Below are 11630 nucleotides of genomic sequence, written 5' to 3'. Positions count from 1 at the left end.
GTGCTGTCCTGCAGCCTGCAGATTAGGAATGCAAAGTGCAGCCTTGGATGAGCCACTTCCTATTTTGCATTAAAAAAAGCATGCAGATGGATTCATTGAGTATATGTGGAATACAGCCATAGCATGTGTGCTTATCATGAGTCTGTTTGTATGCTTATATATCGGTTGGCCGATACCTCTACCTCAACAACCATGACAGAATTATGTCTACAGCCCAACTAGCATTGAGTGCTATAACATGGCTCTGTTTTTGAGGTATGGAATGTCCTCACAATAGTCTGATTACTTAACCAAATGGCAGAGCTGGGTCTCCCTGCACCATTTTATTCCCAGATGTCTAATAATATAATGTTGTGAAGATCTAAGGTCTCATTCATAGGTTCATAGGTGTTTACTAGGCTAATGGCCACAAGGGCCTATTTAAGCCTAGCCGTGTATCCCAAATCTCTGACAAGTTCTGATACCCTTGATAAATGTAAGCAGGGGCCTGGGAGATGAACCATTTACAGGTTGCCTGTATCCATTGGAGACATGGGTGCCAAACCAGGGATGAATTTTTGGTTCCCCATATCTAAGTTGCATTTGAATTTGGGTTAGGGAGAAACTCTGCTTCATTTGGATGGGGAGCTTCTTCCATAGATGGGGTAGTCTCTGGGGTACATACCTGTCTCTCTCCAGCAGGTCCTATTTATATCACAGGCAAGGTCTAATTCTTTAGAATGGGTAATTCTGGTGCTCTTTATTTTGTGGATATCCAGGAGATCTATCAAGAGTATGGTCTGACAATGCCCTGTATGCCAGGCATAGATCTCCCCTCAAAAGTCCGTAGGAGACAGAATACAGGGATAGGGCCTTGAGGCGGTCTGCATAGGACATTTTACTTATACCCTGTATTCTTTTAGTGAGGAACCACTGTGGACATTCCAATTGTTGGAGAAGCCTGGTTAGTTACATACCAAAGGGGCGACTGTACTCAATGATAGGTCTGATGAATGCCGAATACAGTGGAACAATTACTTTCTTGGACTTAGATGCCATACCTTTGTTTATAAGTTGCGCAACATAGAATGATTTCCTCACAACTGTAGACATGTGATGGTTAAAGGCTAGATTACTATCTATTGTGTCCTTAAGTCCCTGACTACTGGGTCAACTCAAAGGGGTGTATTGTCGCTATGATAGTTACCAGGGACGGATGACTTCCCAAAGGATACTATTATGCATTTCTTGGCATTTAGTTTTAGTCATTCCACACTTCTGGTTACCATGGCAGTCTGTCTGACTGCTAGCTGGTAGGCATAGCCTGCTTCACCCCACCCACTTGCTGTCCGAGGGAAAACACTGATGTCTCTGTAAATGTCAGCAGTCAGTCAATGCTTAAATGCAGTTTGGTCGGCTGTATTTGTTTTAATATTTGCTTACTCACATACTCTCTTTGGCTGATCAGGTTGATCTAAACATGGCCTATTTTTCATGAAAGAACTAGGTTGATATTAATACAGACTAGGGGAAGTTTTGCCAGAACACAGGGGAAATTCCCCTCAGTAAGTGCTATGGGATCTTTTACATCCACCTAAGTTACCATCAGTTCAGGTAAATGTATTGCTAACCTTCTTTTGTATACTGCACCATATGAGTCCTATTCTACAACAGTGTCATTCAGTGCTGGGCAGATGTGTTTACAAACAGCTGGGGGAATGAAAAGAGTTGCAAACTCTATAGTTCCTATAAGTAAAGTAGAAGATTTTACAAGGAATTTGCATTATGTGCTCTTATTTGTTGCACTGGAGTTGAATGCTCCATCACCTCCATGCATCCAACCAGGGCCCCCAGCAAGTTGTCAAGTTGGGGGACCCCGAAACTTCCAGTCCAGTTATCAATCTGTCACTGTCACCCCTCCTAAGCAACCTTTTAGCTCTTGCTGTAGAGCTTTAGGAGCAGTATGCATAGACTGAACTGTAGATACAATGCTCTTTCATTATGACAGGACTGTGTACAACACCGGGTTGGCCCATCTCACAGAGGGACATTCACAGTGACTGGCATTTAGTTACAACAATGATACATTAGAACAGCTTTACTTGCAGGACTGGAGTACTGCTTAAACCCCTTACTTGTTGACCACATTGTTTATTTTAGTGCTACCCAGAATAGTTATGTATCTGCCTGTCATTAGGGTCTATATTAAATCACCGAACACTTAAAAAAGTGAACAGTGATTCACCGACCCTATGTAAGTGAAAGCTTACAATGTCGAAGTGTTTTTTTCCCAAGGGAAAAAAATCGCTGTTCCAACAACAACAAAAAAACAATTTCAAACATTACATTAAGTGGGGGGCGCAGACCCCCTACTTAAATATACCAACTCTGAGACCACATTACAGTGCCGAAAATGGCAAAGTACCAAAGCGGCCAAGCAAATTCTTTCCCAGGGAAAAAACTTGCTTAACAGCCGCTTCGATATTTTCTGTTTTCCACCTTTTACGTTTGACTAAGACACATTCGAAAGAATGTGTCGTTGGTCTTCTAATATAGACCATGTCATTATTGTGTTTGCACAAATAAAATCAGTGATATTTTTTGCAGACATGCTCACACTCACACAATGCACATTTTGCCTCCAGGGAAATTGGAGGAATTCCATTTCACCTGCTGCATGTTTTTGAGGTGCTGGGGTTAACCAGAGCACATGGACAAATGCATACACAGAAATGGAGGGCATGCATACTCTACATAATAAAAAGCTACAGTCAAGAACTCAACCAGAGCAAAGCACTGTGAAATGGCAATGCTACTCAGTGTACCACTGTGCAAGGAACAATTGTTTTCATACACATCCTCCTCCTGACAAACTATCAAAGATAGCCATCTACCATATGTAAGATCTATGTTTGTTATGATAAGTGAAAGAAAACATGGACAAACAAATTGTTACTATTACATGCCATGCAACCACATTCCCCCCTAACACACACACACACACACACACACACACACACACACTCTCTCTCTCTCTCTCTTATACACACGCAATGTTGATGATGTTTGTCCTAGAATAAATTTTTGCCAGCTTGTTGCTCCTAGTACAACACACACTCACATGCAAAAGCCATAGTGAAACTAGCTTTACAGTGATTTCAGCAAATAACAATACATTTTTCAACACTAGTATTGCCGCACCAGATTAGTGACTATTTACCAGTCATCAAACAGCAGCAGGAGTAAGTCACTTTTATTTACCTCAGTGAATAGTAATGCATACCTGCCGCTGCCCTAACTTTCAGATAATGTTCCAGATTTTGCCTCATAATTTTGCTCTGTCCAGCATGAAAAATCTGATTTCCTGGTAAATCATTCAGAATTACAGACTGTTAGTAAATCCAGACATCAGAGTTTCATAATTTTTATTGTTCAGAAAAAAACATGTTGATGCAAAATATGTTACTCTGTTGACTTTTTAAGTGAATTAGAGTAAATGTGTTCCTGATTTTGAGCCTTTATTCTGCTATTATTTTTGACTTTACCCAGAATTCTTGGACAAAGATGTTGAGAGTTATAGAATGTAGTGTTCTGTCAATATTTATAAATCTCCCCAAAAGAGAAAACCATCCCTGAAAATCAGGTCCATCATGTTTTAAAATCCTAGATAAATGCTGAGATTGGTCACTCTAAGCTGCTGACCTTCAGTGTTTACCTTGTTCACGATCATTCATTGTCAGCCCTATCTTAACATAGTCATATCAGAACCCTTTTTTTGAATAAAGCATGTGATCAGAAAATTAATCGTTTTTTTCTCTCCTCATTTTCCCCCAGCAATCAGCAACTTTTCTGGGGCTCCTACACAGTTGATGATTGAGTGGCCCCTTGCAGCCACAGGTACTGGTAGTGCAGGTAACTAAAGCTGTTTGCAGTTTTGGTTCTAGAGGATGGAATGCCTATCACCATGATTTAAGTCAAGGGCACTATGTCAGCAGTAAAATATTTAATGAAATTGTGAAGTCTGTAACTTGACAAAACACTGTGACCAAAACCAGAGATATATTTGAATTGTAAAGGAGATATAAATAAGAGTTATTATTGCCTTCCTAGTTTATTAAGTAGTCAAGATTGCTGTACTAGCTTTTGTTTATTTAACAAACACGTAAAAAAAATCAAAATAAAATAACTTGCTGTGATTGGGGTCCCCCAGGAACAGGTGGCCCCCAGCGACTGCAAGGTTCACTGGTGCCTAAAGCCGGCTATGCATCCATCGATAGTAAATGTGAATATCCATCCACAGTATGCTTACAAGACCTAGAGCTAGGTAAAAATGAATATGTTAATGAAGGGTGGAGCAAAGCAGATACCACACATGCCATGACAGACAGTTTTTAAAGTAAGTAATTCTGTGCAATAAGATGTTCTAGAATTTAAATTTATAAAGCCCCAACACATTCACCATGTGTTTTTTTAACATTATGTTTTTGTTAAATGGCTTTTTTCAGAATACTCTATTAGATAAATAAGATTTTTGCTTGAGCCTGTCATTCAGTGGAGGGGGGGGGTTATAGTTCCAAACTTCCTGGCTGTGCTCTAATGCACACACATATTTTTCTTTTGTATGCTGGTAACAGATGACTAATAGTAGTGGATTATCCACTATGTATGCATGAGTGTAAATTTACACTGCAAGCAGGGAATTGGATTCTGCATTCATTATTTCACATTACAAATTGATGACCATATGCATGCATCCACTGAGAGTGTGGTATTAGTGCACTGCATAACCGTTGGCTGTAATGTGTCTGCTTTGTTATTTGCACAAACTACTCTGCATAGATCATACTCACACAACCATTCACCCACAAAATGTATCACAAAGTTAATGTGATAGTCTCTGCAACACAGAGTTTTTAGAAACCAGTGTGTCAGAATTTTCTCTTGCAGCCTGATTCTTCCATCTCTTCTCTGACTAGTAGCCCTATATAACCATGCTCCCTTTCCTTCTTTCAAACTAGTCTACTATATCAGTCCATCTTGTAGAAACATAGACCCTTGTGATTTTATTCTCTTTGTGTTAGTGTCCTCTTACCCAACAGTAAGATGGCCGATCACTGTAAAGTTAGGAAAAACATAGTTAGCTGTTGAAAAAGGATGACAATAATAGGACACTACAGGAATTGATAGTCATGACTCTGTGGAATGCCAGAGGTATTGGTTAATTTTAAGCTGAGCTCTGTCAATGAGTATATTTTTTATGAGGGGATTATACTTACACTTATGTTTCACAACCTCTACCACAAAAATTGTCAGACATTTTCTGTCATTGTGAAGCCACATATTTGGGTGTCACCATGCTCCATGCAGTGCTTGCAGTGCATAACAAATGGAAATTCTTATTGTTTTATTGGTCACAACTCATGATCGTGTCCCCATTCAGCATCCTGAGCTATGCTCTTACCATGTGATACAACTTGTTAAGATTTGGAGATGAAAGTAACCTGTTTAGAAATGCTGTTATTGCTGTTAACAACAAATGACAATCCTCCCTCATGCTTCTCCTGCCTGTAAATGTACATTTTGTAAACCTCACTCTGCATACCAATTTGCCATGTATTAATATGTAGTGACTGTATATTTTACTTATTGTAGATTTTTACTATTATACCTGCTATACAGTTATTGTCTGTCCATATTGTAACTGTAAGCTTTACATTTTTCTCTGTTGTATGAAACTGCTAATTTTGTAAGTGGAGCTTTTCTCCCTGACCTGCTCTGAAAAGGAGCTATCATAGCCCAGTAGACTACCCCAGTCAACAAATGAATAACAGACTCAGGGCAGATCAGGAATATTGACAACAGAAGATTTATGGAAAAATCTATGTTTGGGAGGTCTGGTATGGATCTCATTATTATTTGCCTGAATTTAACTGTTTTATTTCAAGCCATTCTTTCAAAAGTGCTGACCATTGCACTCCGCCCCTTTTCCTGGGATGGACACAAGGCCACATTTCTGAATGTCACTACGAGCATGTAGGTACTGGTTCAGTGTTGAACATAGCGGACAGTGTGCGAGTTTAAGGTTTACTGCTGAATGATGGGCGTTTAGGGGTAACAGTTCAGTGCTTGATACTGTGGGATGTTTAGTCAGGACTTTCCTTGGCCTATAGTTATGTAATCAGTGAAGATAATACCAGTTAGAGACGTAGTTGTAGTCCTGGAAACAGAACTCAAATTGGGAAGAACAGGAGTCCAAAAATGGATTTGTCTTCACTATATCCCTGGAAATACTATGAGCTGTTGCCCTTGAATATCATGCAATGCTCCAAAATCTTTCCATATACACTCTATTCTTTTATTTCGGTCAGTTGTCCATGTTGATTGATTGGAACACGTGATTCATTGAGTTATTCTTCACTTCCTGATTCTCTCTACATGTAAAATACCATTGGGCAGTATTCCAGCTGTTCCCTCCCATGGCTCCAAGATGTGCTGTGAGTGAGTCAGTGTGCCTCCAATCTGCCTGCAGTTGTGCATACTGCAAGGGTTACTCTAGGTGACTGTGCATCCTGTGATGGTTTGGTACCCCCTTCAGGATTAGTTTTACTGCCTTAAGCCCACCAAGTACTGGAGTAGGCTGTCTCTCCCAACAACTGTGAAGTGGATTAAGTGGGTAATCAGGCAATATATGAGCTTTTCCAGCTATACATCCCCTCCATTCTAATCAGTTTCTACTTCTGCAATGAGTGAGAGCCTACACCCTAAACCAAGTTTCTATATTTCTAATCTAAAATATTTGTTTAAGCAGATAAATCCAGTAGTGCCTCTTTTCACAGATGACCTGGTAGCACTGTCTAGACAAGTGTTTTCTCAAAAATAACACAGTTTACAAACTGAGATTGTGAAAACCAAACCCATGACTAAAGACAGAAGCTCTTTAACAGTTTGTGACCATAGTCTTCTGAGCTACGCTGAGACGATGCTTATTTAGCAGTTATATAACACTGTGGAAATATAGAGACAAGCCAGGATTCTTTTCTATAAGGTGAGAACAAGAAATAGATCAGCAAAAAAGGTGAAAGCATTCTGTCCTTGAACAAGCTGCCATAAACATCCTGTCAAGAAACATGCAGCACAGCTGCTCACTTACAAGGAAAGACCTTTTGTTTCTGTGCATCTGTGGAGATAAATATTAAGTCCTAGATGCTGAACATTCAGTCATTAATATTTAATAGGAGCTCAGTCACCCATGTCAAAGTCAGAGCATGGGAGTTACCTTTTTTGCAGAGGTCAAAAAGATCATAATTGTATTCATATTGCAATTGTTTTCTGTTTAATGGATATTTTACTGAATTGGTATTCAGTAACAAGTTCTGGTTGAAAAGGGGCCCTTACCTAGTCCACGTATTTGTCAAAAAATAAATAATTAAAAATAAAAAACACAAAATAAATGACTCATATGCTTTGTTGATGTTTTGAGGGGTTCTAATTTTTTTTAACTTCAATATATGACTCATTCGAGATGACTAAATGGGGAGTGCATGAGAGCAATGTTTATATGTAGCTGCTACAATGGAGAAGAGTGATTATATTTTGGTCTTACTACACAGAAGTGTTATCTAGTATGTACAGATCCACAAGGCAAAGTGAAACAGCGACACAGACAGGAGAAACGTATATCTGTGCTTGCACTGTTTTTGGGTGGGGATAAGAATAGTCTGACTACCTTTAGCCGACCAAATGCACATATCAGTGACGATGTTATGTGTCATCATGATGTGTGTAAACATATAACTGATGTTTGTGTGTGTGTGTGTGTGTGTGTGTGTGTGTGTGTGTGTGTGTGTGTGTGTGTGTGTGTGTGTGTGTGTGTACACAAATATAGTATGTATTTACATGCATTCACAAACACACATGTATGTAGCTATGTATGGTAAAGTTCTGCACCTAGTGATGTGGAATCCTGTAAATATCCGAGTCTCAGTAGTTTGTAGTTGTTTCACTCAGGAGATAACCATTTTGTTTGTCCATCTCAAAGCGTTTGAAATATCCTTTATGAAGTCACCTTTAGTGCACTGCTTTATTCACCCTCTCTTAGCTTCAAATAACTAACATATTGTCTTACCCTAAAAGGTCTCAATTTATGTTGCTTAATCAAACCAAACACTGATAGCCAAGGTTTATGAGTTTGCTTAGTTGTTTATGTATTTTCATTTGGTGTAATACATTTTAGCCATTTACCATTCTCTACAGTCCTTATAATTGCTCATTCTACTGTGTTATTGCCACAGAGGGTTAGAGAGTTTCCTTCAATGGGTCACTCATAACCCATGCTAGTGACATAGTTATGAATGTTGTCTGATGGGTATTTAATGAAATACCTCTTTTAATAGTGGCACCACAGTGCTTACTGTTGCTGCCTTACAGCTCTTTGTGTTCAGTTCAGTCCTCAGTCAGGGTGCCTTTTGTGTGGAGTCTACATGTCCTCCCTGTGTCCAAGGAGTTTCACTGAGTGCTGCAGTTTCCTACCACATTGTGAAGTGTGTGTGTGTGTGTGTGTGTGTGTGTGTGTGTGTGTGTGTGTGTGTGTGTGTGTGTGTGTGTGTGTGTGTGTGTTTGCCCTGTAATGAGCTAGTGCCCCACCTGTAATTATTTTTTTCTGTATTTTTTTCTGCCTTGTCCTCATTAAGTGCCAGGACAGTCCTTATCTCTTCTGCAGCCCTAAACTAGATTACATGAGTAGTCTAAGAATTAATGAACCTCTTATAAAGCTACAGTAAATGTCTAAGAAGAATTATGTCATGACAGACTCAGCTAATGATGAAGGGAAGGACTTTTTTCCCATAATATTTATTTAATCACAGACTGTCTTATGAGAAGTGCTACAGCAGTAAACCTTCCCATGGCTACTTGTCTGTGTCATTCAGTCCCTGATTTTGAGGAGTGACAGAATTAATACCAAGTATGCAGACACAGAGTTCTGTCTGCATTTTTGATATTACATTAGATCTCTGTAAGGTGAGTAAAGGTCTCAGCTGAGGGTGTGACATGTCTTCATTCCTGTTCAGGACTTTCATGGATAAGGTATCAAAGCACAGCCAAGGTCTGGGAATTGTCCAGTAAGGGGACAAAGGAGTTGCATCTTTGTTACTGCCCTCTTAACCTCAAGTAACTGTGACCTCCATTTCCAATGAGGTAACTGACCGCTGAGAGTAAAGTGGCTAAAATGGAAATCAGCACCTTCAAATCAGAGGTTATGGTCCTGTCAAAGAATAGAGTGGACTTTTCTCTGCAAGTGAGGATAGAGCAGTACCTCGTGTGGTGTTTTTTTTTTTTTTAAAGTATCTTGAGGTCATTTGTTTGAGTGAAAATATAGGGGTATCCTGAGGCTGACCAGAATATAGATGCAGTGGTGACATTATTAATGGTTTTGTCCTGGACCAGTAGTGAAGCAAGGAGTGAGTCACAAGCTGAAACTCTCAAGACTAACTGTCACTCTGTGTCCCTATCTATGCAGTCATGGCCTTTGAGTAGTGACCACAGATACAAGTGGAAGAAATGAGATTCCTGTGCAGGGCAGTTAGGCTTACTCTCCATGATGAGATGAGAAGTTCAGCAATCAGGAAATGCAGAAACGGTCCTTGCATACTAATCCTTCTTTCATGCAGCTGGATGGTATCTCCAGAGCTAGCACTGGTTTTGCCGATGCCATTCTACATGGCTTCTTAGTGGGCTCTGCTGCTGCTTCCTCCTCCCAAGTTTCCTCTTAAGCTTTGGCACTCTTCCATTTGTAATGAATACTGCAGTGGCGAATGTAAGGACATAGTGTAGTGGTGTAAAATCTACCATAACAGTAGATGTCCTTGCCTTCACCGCTGCAGCATTCACTCCCTCCCTCCAGCCCCCTAGCTTTTTCTGTTTCCTTTTTCCTTCTTGGTTGTGCAGGTTCTCCTTGGTTTTCCTTGGACTGCTGTTTCTACTGGGGCAATCAGCTCTTATGATGGTGCACCTGAACGTCACCTTTATGTGCTATGCTATGCAAGGAGTGTGTAGGTGATGTTCAGAGTACCTTAAAGCAATGGCAGACATTGGTAAACTGGCCAGACAGTGGGCTTCATGGCAGGGAATTGCATTTGTAATTAATACTGCAGCAGTCAAGGCAAGGACACCTACTGGTATGGTAAGATTTTACACAACTGTACTGTCCTTACATTCACAGCTGCAGTATTCATTACAAATGGGAGCGTGCCAAGGCTCATCAGACTGCAAAACTTAGGGAAGTGTCTTCACCAGAATTATGGAACTTGAGGAAGTGTCATAGGAAATGTAAGCAATTCTTTCAAATTAAAATTTAAAAATTGAAGCAATTTACATTCAACATGCTAATATTCATAATGAATCATAAAAGAAGGAACGACATTAAACAGAAGCTTCGGTAATATAAAGCTATCAGTTTATTTTCATTTAATCTCAAAAGTTACATAAAATAACATTTTCTGTAGAAAATTACTATAGAAATGTAATAATGATGATAATAATAGATTTACACAGGCACTCATAGCTCTCAACCTTTCATGTCCAAAACGAGGAACACACGCCCTCATAATGTGGAACAAACGGGCAAAATGTGGACCACATATTAATGGTTTATTAACAACTTCAGCTAGGAAGGTCATAGGATGGTAATATGCTGGTTTTACTTATAAAGCAAATATTTTAATGAAGTAATATGATTAATTTCTATTTACCATGGATTTCACTTAAAAATTCCTAACTGAATGTGTTGCAGACTTTTCAATGTGTAACTTCGAGGAACATGAACTTTTTAAGACCTCAAATGAGGTACATTCCTCGTAATGAGAAGTATGCAGGCACTACAGACAAGAAACAAATTTGAAACAATAAAACACATGGGAGTCAACACAGGAAGTGGATAATAAAGTACTAAAACCTAATAGTGCCATACTGGAGTCTAAATAGGTATTATTTATGCATATTCTCAATGGCATTGTGGCGCAGCTTCTTGATGGTGCTGCGGTAGCGTCGTCGCCTCACAGTAAGATGTTGTCCCTTTTGATTCTCAGCTAAAGTGTCTTCTGTGTGGAGACATGCATGAATGAGCGTACCTTCATTGAAGGTTGCACGTCAGGCCTGGCAAGTTGGTACGTAAAAATCTACTGCCAATCATTTGCGGATCGGAGTTCCGCTGTGGCGACCACTTAAAAAGTTGTGGCTTGTACAGTCTTCCGTTTAGTGAATCAGTTCGGCATTGAACTGTCCAAACAACGACCAACCATTTGAAACTAACGTAACGCTGCTCTAAAGATTTTGTTATTCTTTTAAAGTCCGAGAACATATCCGCAAACGGAAAATGAATGTGTTTGTTTTTTGGCGACCTCCTTACTGATAACAGAAAGTTGTTCGTAGATCCTGCACCCCCTACCCCCACCCCCTTTGTTATTAGGTGTTGAGTTAAATTAATTAGATAACATGTAAAACTGCCTTCCTGGAAAAGTATCTTTATTACAGAACAGCTGCCATCTGTTTTCCCCCTGAAACACTGAACGGGTTAACATAATATCCCTCTCAGCCTTCTCGGTTTTCACATAATGTCCAGATTTTTGCCTCGTTATCTTTTGTCTGTTCTTCAT

This window comes from Protopterus annectens, chromosome 2.part0 (genome assembly GCF_019279795.1).
Source record: "Protopterus annectens isolate FY-2018-M chromosome 2.part0, PAN1.0, whole genome shotgun sequence".
Taxonomy (NCBI): domain Eukaryota; kingdom Metazoa; phylum Chordata; order Ceratodontiformes; family Protopteridae; genus Protopterus; species Protopterus annectens.
Note: the sequence above shows the minus strand (reverse complement) of the source record.